At 36.9% G+C, this 13,198-nt stretch overlaps 1 long non-coding RNA gene across 1 annotated transcript in view; it reads right to left on the reverse strand.

Moving 5' to 3' along the window:
- Positions 1-7,839: 7,839 nt before the first annotated feature.
- The window catches only part of LOC129050791 (uncharacterized), a 94,327-nt gene continuing 88,968 nt past the window's right edge, over positions 7,840-13,198 (reverse strand). Inside the window, exons 6-7 of the long non-coding RNA XR_008514579.2 lie at positions 8,478-8,637; positions 7,840-7,979 (exon numbers count right to left, since the gene is read on the reverse strand). This is a non-coding gene — a long non-coding RNA (uncharacterized LOC129050791). The remainder of the gene's footprint in view (positions 7,980-8,477; positions 8,638-13,198) is intronic.

A 13,198-nucleotide genomic window follows, 5' to 3' on the forward strand; every position in this document is an offset into this window, starting at 1 on the left:
CAGGAAGATTGCTTGAGCTCAGGAGTTTGAGACCAGCCTGGGCAACATGGCAAAACCCTCTCTCTACAAAAAGCATGAAAAATTAGTTGGGCATTGTGGGGCATGCCTGTAGTCCCAGACACTTGAGAGACTGAGGTGGGAAGATTGCTTAAGCCTGGGAGGTCAAAGTTGCAGTGAGCTGAGATAGCACCACTGCACTCCACCCTGGGTGACAAAGTGAGACCCTGTCTCAGAAAATTAAACAAAAAAAAAAAAAGAAAAAAAGAAAAAAAAAAGGCAAAGACAAAGAATTCTCAAAGCAGCAAGAGAAAAGCATCAAGTCATATATCAGGGACTCTCCATTAGACTAATAGCAGATTTCTCAGCAGAAACCTTACAGGCCAGGAGAGAAGGGAATGATATCTTTAAAGCACTGAAGGGAGAAATAAAAGCTACCTACAAGAATATTATAACCAGCAAATCTGTCCCTAGAAATGAAAGAGAGATAAAATCTTTCACGATAAAAAAATAAAAGAATTTATCAGCATTACACTGGCCTTATTAGAAGTTTTCAGAAGAGTCTTACATCTGGAAGTGAAAAACTGATAACCATCATCATGAGAGAATGTAAAACTATAAAACTGCCTGGTAGATCCCATATACAAAGGAGAAAGAGAAAGGAATCAAACTTTTTCATTACAAAATACCCACCCAATTATAAAGATAAACAATAAGAGAGGAAGTAAGGAACAAAGGATGTACAAAACAACCAGGAAAAAAATGAATAGAATGACGAGGATAAGTCTTCACCTATCAGTGATAACCTTAAATGTAAGTGAATTAAATTTCTCATTTAAAAGATATAGACTTGCTGAATGGACAAATAAACAAGACCTAACTATATGCTGCCTATCAGAAACTCAACCTAGTCTGTAAAGACACAGATAGGCTGGAAAAAGGCATGTCATGCACATGGAAACCAAAAGCAAGCAGGAGTAACTATATCTATATCACACAAAACAGACTTTAAGTCAAAAGCTGTAAAAATGAACAAAGAAGGACATTATATAATAATAAAGGGATTAATTTGACAAGAGACTATAAGAAATGTAAATATATATGCATCCAACATTGGAGCACCCAGATATATAAAGCAAATATTACTAGATCTAAATGGAGATGTAGACCCTAATACAATAATAGCTGAAGACTTTGGCATCCTACTCAACAAAGCATCTTATTCTCAGCTTTGAACAGATCATCCAGACAGAACTCAACAAAGAAACATTGAATTTAAACTGTACTATTGACCAAATGTACCTAACAGATATTTATAGAAGATTTCACCCAACAGTTGCAGAATACACATTATTTTCATTAACACATAGAACATTTTCCAGAATTGGCCATATGTTAGGACACAAAACAAGTCTCAAAAAATTTTTCAAAATCAAAATTATATCAAGTATCTTATCAAACCAGAATATAATAAAACTAGAAAGAAATAACAAGAGGAATATATATAACTACAAATACTTGAACATTAAACAACATACTTCTGAATGACTACTGGGTGGAGGAAGAAATTAAGAATAACATTTAAAAATTTCTAGAAACAAATGAAAATAGAAACATAACATACCAAAACCTATGGGACACAGCAAAAGCAGTATTAAGAAGCAAGAGACCTCTTAAAAACAAATGCCTACATTAAAAAAAAAAACTAGAAAAATTTCAAATAAACAACCTAATGATACATCTCAAGGAACTAGAGAAGCAAGAAAAATTAAACCAAAAACTAGTAGGAGTAAAGAAATAATAAAGATCAGGAGATAAGTAAATGAAATTGAAACTAAAAAAATACAAAAAATCAAAAACACATAAAAAATGGTTTTTGGGAAAGATAAAAATTGATAAACCATAAGCTAGACTGAGAAAGAAAGAGAAAAGCTAAATAAATGAAACAAAAAATGAAAAGAAGATGTCACAATGGATACCACAGAAATACAAAGTATTATGTAGACAACTATGATGAACTATATGCCAATAAACTTGAAAACGTAGAAGAAATGGATAAATTCCTAGGCATATAGAACCTACCGAGATTGAATCAAGAAGAAATAGAAAAACTGAACTGACCAATAACAAGTCATGAGATTGAATCAGTAATAAAAAGTCGCCCAAAAAAGAAAAGTCCAGAACCAATTATTTTGCTGCTAAATTCTACTGAACCTTTAAAGAAAAATTAATACCAATCTTCTCAAAATATTTCAGGTAACTTAAGTGGAAGGAATATTTTCCAACCACTTTACAGGGCTAACATAATCCTGATACCAAAACCAGAGAAGCCCATGACAAAATAGAAAACTAAAGGGCAACATCCCTAATAAACATAGACACAGAAATCTTCAACACTAGCAAACCAAATCTGATAAGACATCAAAAAGATAATAGTTCAAGATCGAGCAGAATATCCTAGGAATGCAGGGATGGCTGAACATATAATAAACGTCTTACATTACATCAATAGAATGAAGGACAAAACCCATATGCATCTCAATAGATGCAGAAAACGCTTATGATAAAATTCAACATCCTTTATGATACAAATTCCCAGTAAATCAGGTACAGAAGTAAAGTACTTTGGCCAGGCATGGTGGCTCACGCTTGTAATCTCAGCGCCTTGGGAGGCAGAGGCAGTCGGGTTACCAGGTCAGGAGATCCAGACCATCCTGGCTAACATGGTGAAACCCCGTCTCTACTAAAAATACAAAAAATTTAGCCAGGCATGGCGGCATGCGCCTGTAGTCCCAGCTGCTGAGGAGGCTGAGGCAGGAGAATGGCATGAACCTGGGAGGCAGAACTTGCAGTGAGCTGAGATCGTGCCACTGCACTGCAGCCTGGGTGACAGAGCAAGACTCCGTCTCAAAAAAACAAAACAAACAAACAAAAAAAGTAAAGTACTTCAACATAATAAAGACCATATGTGACAGATCCACTGCTAACATCATACTGAATGGGGAAAAGTTAAACGTCCTCTAAGAACTGGAACAAGACAAGGATGCCACTTCTATTCAACATAGTACTGGAAGTTCTAGCCAGGGCAGTTGGGCAAGAGAAAGAAATAAAGGGCATCCAAATTGGAAAGGAGAAGTCAAATTTTCCTTGTTTGTAGATGACATCATCTTATGTATAGAGAAAAACTAAAGACTGTACCAAAAAAGTCTTAGAACTGATAAGTTTTCAGTTAACTTGCCAGATACAAAAGATAATTCAGTTAAGTTGCCAGATACAAAATCAATGTACAAAAATCAGTAGCATTTGTATACACAATGAACTAGCTGAAAAAGAAATCAAGAAGTTAATCTGATTTATAATAGCTGCAAAAAATAATAAAATACATAGGAATAAATTTAACCAAGGAGGTGAAAGACCTTTACAAGTGGAACTACAAAACACTGATGAAAGAAATTGAAAAGGATACAAACAAATAGAAAAACATGGATTGGAAGAATTCATATTGTTAAAATGACCATACTACCCAAAGCAATCTACAGATTCAATGAAAGCCCTATCAAAATACCAAAGACGTTCCTCAGAGAAACCGAAAAAAATTCTAAAATCTGTATAGAGCCAGAAAAGACCCCAAATAGCCGAAGCAACCCTGAGCAAAAAGAAAAAAGCTGGAGGCATCACACTACTAGACTGCAAAATTACCACAAAGCTGTAGTAACCAAAACAGCATGATACTAGCATAAAAACAGTAACTTATACCAATGGCACAGAATAGAGACCCCCCAAAATTAACCCACCTATCTACAGCCAACTGATTTTTGACAAAGGCACCAAGAGCATATGCTGAAGAAAGGATAGTCTCTTCAATAAATAGCGCTGGAAAAGCTGGATATTTACATGCAGAAGAATGAAACTAGACTTCTACCTTTCACCCTATACAAAAATCAACTCAAAATGAATCAAAGACTTAAGCCTAAGACTTAAAGGCATAAAAGTACTAGAATAAACCATAAGGGAAAAGCTTCAGGACATGGTTTGGGGGAAAAATTATGACTAAGACCTCAAAAGCCCAGCCAACAAAAGCAAAAATAAACAAACGAGATTATATCAAACTAAAAAGTGTCTGCACAGCAAAGGTAACAATCAACAGAGTAAAAAGACAACCTACAGAATGGGAGAAAACATTTGCAAACTATTCATCTGTCCAGGGATTAATATCCAGAATATACAAGAAACTCAAACATCTCAACAGCATAAAAACAAACAATAAATTTAAAAATGAGTAAATTATCTGAATAGGCACTTCTCAAAGAATAAATACAAATGTCCAACAAATATATGAAAAAAAATGCTCAACATAACTAATCATCAGGGAAATGCAAGTCAAAACCACAATGAAGTATCATCTCACCCCAGTTGGGATGGCTATTATCAAAAAGACAAAAAATAACAAGTTCTGGAGAAAATGCCGAGAAACAGAACTCTTATACACTGTTGGTAGAAATGTAAATTAGTTTAGCCACTATGAAGAATAGTATGGAGGTTCCTCAAAAATCTACAGATAGAATTACCATATGATCCAGCTATTCCATTACTGGGCATTTATCCAAAGGAAAGGAAATCAGTACTTAGAAGAGATATCTGTACTCCCGTGTTTATTGCATCACTATTCACAATAGCCAAGATATAGAATCAACCTAGGTGCCCAACAACAGATGAATGGATAAAGAAACTGTGGCATATATGCACAATGGAATACTATTCAGCCATAAAATAAGAATGAAATCTTGACATTTTTGGCAACACGAATGGAACTAGAGGGTATTACATCAATTGAAATTAGCTAGGAACAGAAAGTTGAACATTGCAAGTTCTCACTTATATATAGAAGCTTTAAAAAAGTTGATCTTATACAACTAAAAAAGAATAGATGATACTAGAAGCTAGGAAGAGTGGGGGAAGGGGATGAATAAGGAGAGATTTGTTAAAGGATACACAATTACAATTGGATTAGAGGAATGTTTCAGTGTACTATAGCACTGTAGGATGACTAGAGTTAACAATAATATATTACATAGTTTCAAGTAGCTAGAAGGAGGATATTGAATGTTCTCAGCCCAAAGGAGTGATAAATGTTTGAGATTATGAATATGCTAATTTCCCTAATCTCATCACTATACATCATATGTATTGCAACATCTCTGTGTACCCCGTAAGTATGTACAATTATTATGTGACAATTTAAAGAATTTTAAAAATGTCTACAGTGTTTTATCCATATTTCTCTTAAAAGCATTTATGATTTTCATTGTGTTGCCATCACCCATATATTAGCTCTCTCTCCCCTCCCCTTTTAAGGCAAAACCATGTATGGTTTATCTTGGTATCCTCCAACTTAGTCTTCAGAAATGTGTAAAGTGTACAAAAAATGTTGATCACGATGAAGTGCACACATTTAAGGACTTCAGATAATACAGTTTTGTTGAATCCAGTTTCATTCTCAGGTATATGTTTTTGTGTTCTTTTAACATTAAAAATGTTATGGCATTTTAATTCTTAATAAAAATCAATGTTTTGGTGACCCTATTAACCAAAACCTGTAACTATCCAAATGTAACCATGGTAAATCTTCCTGTACTCCAGTCAGTCGGGTACCATCCTCATCTGCCAATATCACATTAAGCATTTTTCTCATTTGTGCTTAGTCAAACCATTTTCACCTACTGCCTCTTTCTACCCATCTTTTGAAGGCCATTTAAAATCCTACCTCATCCTTGAAGTCATTAATCCAGAGATGTGCTGCATTTCAATCCTTGCCACATACTTAACACTTTCTTCTTTTGACTTCATTATAAGATCCATTTTCCTGCATATTTAATGGCTCTTCAAGCCAGCTGCAAGCCCCTTGCAGTCATAGGTTTTACTAATGTCCTGCTCCATGGTCTCAACACACCCATGCCCACAGTCACCAGGACTGGAACAATTGCCATTCCCATGCCTACAGCTCAATACTGGAATTATCTCATTGCCCAGACTTCAGTTCTAGAATTACTGAGTCTAGCTCTCCACCATCCCCACCAAATCTCTTCTTGCACTGACACTCCCTGATCTATACCTTACTTGATTTTACACCTTGTCTCATGCTTTTTGTTCTAGCTCTAAGAGGTGACCCTGGCTCTGACCTATCACTTCCTATGGATATTGATTCCACACATCACGGTAACAAGATAAGAGTGGCCATACCCAGATTCTCTCAAATGCTATCGTCTCTTCCTCCTGCTAGATAAGGAATATCAAACAGCATAAACTAGTTCTTAGTCATGCTAGGCATCCTTTGGTTCCTGGGAAAGTGATTTGTGTACTGTTGAGTTCCAAAATAGAATCAGAGTATTAATTACAATGAGGGATGTATCAGAGTATTAATTCTAAAGAGGAAAGACAGTGTGAACAGAGTATAATATACAGTAAAGTTGGAAATGCTTTCTTTGCATAGACATAGCCTGTATGACAAGTATTTTTTACGTTTGGAAAATTGTGATAATTCTCTATCCTAGTCTCTTCACACATACTGTGAAACAAAGTTATTGAGGGAGAAGTGAAGTACAGAGTGAGTTCCAGGCAACAAAGGAAAAAATTCTAACTAAATTGACCATTAGTTTAGGATTTCATTGTTGTTATTTCCCCAAAATGGAGGCTTCTAAATTGTAAATGAGCAAACAGTTCCTGGATACTGGATTATATGCTTCAGTGTGTTGGTAAACCAGCTCTCAAAACAAAACAAACCAACCAAGTGCACATACAAACGCATACACACACACACACACACACACACACACACACACACAAACCCTGGTTGGTAGTGTTTACCAACTTCTATGAAGTAAATATTCCTACTATGGCTAATTTCAAACTGCCAAATGTTTTGCAACTGGTTGGAAAATCACTGCATCTTTTAAATACAGATACCCAGGCAGTACCAGCACCCCATAATACAAGTGACTATGCCAAGCGCTATGAGAGATACTAAAGCCCCTCTGCCTGACCTCATTGAGCCTATAACCTAGTAGAGACACAGACATACCCATTTTGATTAATTGCTTTGCTTTTTTCCAAAAGAAATCCACATCAGCATTAGTACTTATTGTTCTTTGGAGCCCATCAAGGTAAGTACAGTGAGTTTCCCAAAGGTTCAATTCTCAAAGATTGAAAAGTTGACAATTTGTAACAATGCAGCTATAATACCATCTCTTCCAAATGTTCTACCATATTACATTTTAAAGACCCACACTGTAATAGGATTCTTGGGTAATTTCTATTTAGCATTACGGCATTTGTGGCTAGACATAACTAGTATCTCAAGATATTTAAAGACCATTAGCAAAAAAAAAAAAAGAAAAAAAAGAGTAGGACTTACTTCAACAGAAATCCTTTGATGGAATAAGATAAAAATTACTTCATTTGCTCTCAGATTTTGTATTATTTATGAAAAAATCACAAATCACTGGGGAAGGGCAGCAAATAGACATAAAATCATGTCATGGAAACCCATGCTTTACTTATGTACAGCATGTACTGAAAATATTCCCCTGCTCCTTAGCCAAATGTGTAAAGTGACCTCTGTGGTAAGACAGTTCACTCAGTAGTGAGACTAGTAAAGAGCTTGCAGAAATTTCTTTCTCCAGTAATGAGGCAAGTCTTTGAGATTGGGATTTGTTTTCCAAGTAAATTTTGGGAAAAAACCAAGACTAAAAAAGTAAGAATGAGAAAAAGTTTACTTTAATAGGTTTCATAAAGAGGGTTTCAAAGATCTAAAACAACAAAAGCAAGATAATACTAAGTCCCATGCAGCTCACCTTGAATTTGGCCACAAATTTTCCTTCTTTCAAATTGTGCTCAACTTTCTGCTGCGGCCACCTCATATTCTCTCCATCTCAGCCACGTCATGTCTTTCCCACCGTACGGGATTTTTTGGAAAGCCTAGACTCCTGAAACCAGGAAGAATCATACGTTTACTCTCACGCAGCCTTCTTAGTGATGATTATCTGTAGATGTTTAGTTACTGATGTTGCTTCCTCACACTTCTATAACTTCTATCTGTCTTTCTCTGAGAAATTTCCCCACACCCTTTAGTATCTGGCTGTCAATGTAAACACATTCATGGGGCTTTGGTGCCTGATAGATAGGCCTGGATTTGAGTTCCTTTCCCTACCCCTCCCTTCGTTTACTGTGTTCCACTAGGTAAGCTTAGATGACTTCTTTAACCTTCTGAAGAAGTTTTTTCATCTCTCAAAGGGGTATATAGTAACACTTTACAAATGTTGTATTTAATTAATTAGTTCAAATGTATCCAGAAAGGTCTGTTTACTCTCCCCAGCCAGAGTACGCAGAGTTCTTTCCTCCCAAGAAGGAATCTCTCCATTTCTTGTCTTCCTAAAGACTCGATTAGATGTGCATCTGATTGTCCTCACTGCATTGAAGCCTACTTGAAATAGCGTTCAATCCATCATATTCATATTCATTCATTATAGTTGAGTGCCAACCAATGTCTAGCAGAATGTCTTGCACACTGGAATCTTCTTAAAGGCAGGTAGCATGTGTGTTCTGTTTATTGTGTCAGTATTTCATCATAGTGCTTGATAAAAACTAGAAATGCAAGAAATATGTGTTAGATGTGGAATAGACACACAAGTAATACATTAATATGTTTTGCAAGAAATGATGCATAAATCAATGGTGGCCAGCTGTGGGTTCTTGAAAGTTCTTGTTCGCCATTGTATGCCTGGTGTTCAATATGTACATGCGAAATAAATGATTCATGAGTGAATTCATCAATGAATCAATTGATAAATCCAGTGGCCTAGTGTCTCCTATTGCTCCATGGAAGGCAACTTGCAGACTAAAAGAATTGCTGGTGGAGTTTGAGTAGCATTATACCATTAGAACCAATGGAACAGATGCTGCACAAAAACAGGCGAGTTTTCACTAAACTGGCGATTTCCAACCAGGGCAATTTTGCCCACTAGGAGATATCTGGCAATATCTGGAGGCATTTTTGGTTGTCACCACTGGTGGGCTGCTATGTGCATGTAGAGTCCACGGTTGCTGCTAAACATCCTACAATATACAGGACAGCTCCCACAACAAATAATTATTGAGCCCCCAATGTCAATAGTGCAGAGGTCGAAAAACTCCACTTTACATGATCGGCTATGAAGAGGGTTTTTTCGTAACAACATATTAAAATTGGGTCAAAATGACTATAATGGCCTGCCTCATTCACAGAATCATAAAACATCATGGTTCCAAGGAACACTGGAGACCATGAGATCCAAACTCCTTATTTCACAATGAGGACCCTACAAGTCCAGACCGGAAAGTGAATGCTCAAAGTTGCACAAAGTCACACAGCTGGTAAATGGCTGAGCTAAGATAAGAAGCCAGGCTCCCAGTTCCCAGGCTATTCACAAGGTCTTGTCCCACTCTTTTCCCAAGTGCTAGCAATTGAGCCTCCCTTTAACTCTCACCTGCAGGTTTAGCCCCAGCACAGGTATTGCAGCCAGTGTTAGCCCTGGATTTGAGCATCCTTTCCCAACTTCCATCATTCACATCCAATATCAATGACTTTTGCCATATCCATAAACCACCCATACTATGATTTACATAAAAATTTTATTAATTAATGTTGACTTTTTTCTTTAATTAAAAGTTTAATAAGCAAATACTTTACAAGTACTATAAGTAAAAGTTGGTATCAGGCCATAATTTAAAAAGAACTATAAATGGGCCCAATATAAACAAAAATGCTGTTCAGTGCTACTTTGTTAATGTTGCCTCTAAGTTTCTGAGCCTGAGCCATCCTTCTCTTAGTTAAAAGGGAGATTCCCAAATGTAGGAAGTCTTAAAAGAAATAGTGGCACCAAACTGAGGCTTTCTCCTCAATGTAATACGAGGCACAGGCAAAGAAATTAGAAGGGAATAAATTTTTCACCCTGTGCTTCAATATTATTTATTATCATGCCTATACATCACTTAAAAATCATCTTGCATCCCCTCAGCTGTATACTTACTTGGTGGAAACATTGAATTCGAGGTATAAGAGTGACCAAAATCACATCTGCCCCCTTTGATATAAGTTCCTTCTTTTATCTCCAAGACTGAAAGAATGTGGGGCTCCTGGGTTATTCTTTGCTTATATGCCACTTTGCTTCCATGCCACGTGCAATCAACTAGGAAACTAAATGAGGAATCACTCACTACGTTGCAAACTTTCACAGGATACATTTCAGGTGGTAGACAGTATGGTAGGAGAATTATAAGATCCCCAAGGGCCCTCATCCTTGTAAAATCCCTCCCCCTTCAAGTATGGGTTGAACCTGTGAATATAACTATATCACATCTGTGACTGTTAAATTTTATGGCAAAAGGGAGATTATCCTGGGGGCCTGACCTAACCATGTGAGTGCTTTAAAATCAAATTTTCTTCAGCAGGTTGCAGAAAAGAAAGTCACAGAGATGCACTCCAGCTCTCTGGGAATAAAGCAAACATCCATGCTGTGAACTGCTTATGGGAGCCACGTGGCAAGGAACTATGGGCAGACTGTAGGAGCTGAAGGCAGTTCCTGGCCAACAACTAGCAGGAGCATGGGAACCTTAGTCCTACAAATGCAAGGAAATGAATTCAGCCAACTAGCGAATTTGGAAGAGGACTCTGAGCCCAGACTTCTGACCCACAGAAACTAGGAGATAATAATGTTGTGTTGTTTTATTATTTTTTTACCTTCTATTTTTATTTTTTAGATTTACCCTTTACCTATTTCTGATATATTATATTTGTACATATGTATGGGGTACATGTGAAATTTTATTACATGCAAAGAATGTGTAATTCTATTTGGGGTATTTGAGGTATCTATCACTCAAATATTTATCATTTCTATGTGTTAGGTACATTCAAGTCTCCTCTTCTATCTATTTTGAAAAATGCAATACATTGTTGTTAACTATACTCACCCTACAATGCTACCAAATCTTATAACTTATTCCCTCTGCCTAATTGTATGTTTGTATTCATTAACCAACCTCTTTCTTAGTCTCGTATCTATCATTTCACTCTCTATCTCCACACAATGTCTATCTCCACACAATCAATGTTTTCAGCTGCCATATATGAGTGAAAACGTGCAATATTTGTCTTTCTGTGCCTGGCTTATTTCACTTAACATAATATCTCCCCATTCTATCCAAGTTCCTTCAAATGATGGGTTGCATTCATTTTTGTGGCTGCATAGTATTCCATTGTATACCTCTACCATATTTTCTTTATCCATTCATCTGTTGATGGATGCTTAGGTTGATTTGACATTTTTGTTATTGTGAATAGTGCTGCAATAAACACGGAAGTGCATGTATCCCTTTGATAGATTGATTTTTTTTTCCTTTGGATACATACCTAGTAGTGAGCTTGCTGGATTGTGCAATAGTTCTATTTTTACTTTCTTGAGAAATCTCCATACTGTTTTCCATAAAGGTTGTACTAATTTACATTCTCATTAACCATGTGGAATTTCCTTTTCTCCACATCCTTACTAACATCTGTTATTTTTTGTCTTTTTAGTAATAGCCATTCTAACTGGGGTAAGATGATATCTCATTGTGGTTTTGATTTGCATTTCCCTGATGATTAGTGATGTTGAGCATTTTTTTCATATATCTGTTGGCCATTCGTATGTCTTTTGAGAAATATCTACTCATGTCCTTTGCCCATTTCTAATGAAATTATTTTTTTTCTGTTGTTTGGGTTCCTTGTATATTCTAGATATGTGTCTCCTGTTAGATGAGTAGTTTGCAAATGTTTTCTCTCATTCTCTGTTGTTTTAAACTGACAAAATTGTGAGAATTTCTTATGGTGCAAGAAAAAACTAATATAAAGTGATGCAGATATGGGAATATGGCAGGCTCACTGACATCAAGGAAATTATATGCAAGTCCTGGGGGAGATGAGATACATATAAGGTAATTTTAATACTAGTCAGGGTACATAAGCTTATGTGTGAGAAAGACAAGCTAAATGGAGAAAAAAATATGGCTGAAGAAAATCAGAAAAGGCTTCGTGGAGGAGGTGACATTTGTGCCTTAAAATTCTAACAGAATTTCAGAAAGTGGAGAGGTGGACCCAGTGCAAGCATCTTCAGAATTGATCAAATTCCTGCTCAGCCTTGGACACAGAGAGTCATTCAGTGTACAGGCACTGGGATCAGTTTGTCTAGATTCAGTCCTGGCTCTACCACTTACCAACAGCTGCATGATTTGAGCAAGAGAATAAAGCACTGTAATCCTCAGTTTCTGCATCTGAGAAAGAGGGTCATAAAACCAGTGCCCGCTTTTGGCAGACAAAATCACATAGTCAGAAAATGGCAGAACTTTCTTTCCTTGCTTGTGCTAACTCCACACAGGTAATCAATCACGCATGTGAATTCAAAGCTTCTGAGACTGGACACCTCCCTTGACGCTTCCTCCAACATTTGTAGGTCCCAGGGCAGGATGACAAGTAGAGGCACACATAGCCTGTTTCTGGATGTCTGCAAGTTATAAATGTAGCTAAAAGCTGTTAAATAAAGTACATTCTATTCTCCTACTTTGGCAAAATGTAATAACAACATATAAAAAAATTAAAAAGCTTTGGTTCCTGCTGCCTTGCCACAACGTGGGATACTCCTGAAGGACCATCTCAGCTCCAGAGCTCCCCATAAGATTGACAGAGGCACCAGTTGTAGCCATATTGGAGATCAGTTTCCCTCTTTGCCTGATGCTGCCTTCCCTACTTCTTTACAAGAGTGTTGCCTAGGAACATGCCCCTACCAGCCTTCCACATACAAATCTGTTCCCAGGGGACCAAGTCCAAGGCAACCACCTTCTCACACCTGATTAATTGAGCACAAAATGTCTTCACCAATGAAATGTCTCCCTGCAGGTGGTCCTTCTGCATCTTTATCTTTTGTTTTTTAATTTTTCGAGACAGGGTCACTGTCGCCCAGGCTGGAGTGCAGTGGTGCAATCATAGCTCACTGTAGCCTTGACCTCCCAGGCTCAAGCACCCTCCCACCTTGGCCTCCCGAGTAGCTGGGATTATAGGCACACACCATCACCCTCGACTTTATTTTTTCTTTTTTTTCTTTTTTTTTTTTTTTTTTTGTTTTGGAGAGAT

Source organism: Pongo abelii, chromosome 18, assembly GCF_028885655.2.
Source record: "Pongo abelii isolate AG06213 chromosome 18, NHGRI_mPonAbe1-v2.0_pri, whole genome shotgun sequence".
Lineage (NCBI taxonomy): Eukaryota > Metazoa > Chordata > Mammalia > Primates > Hominidae > Pongo > Pongo abelii.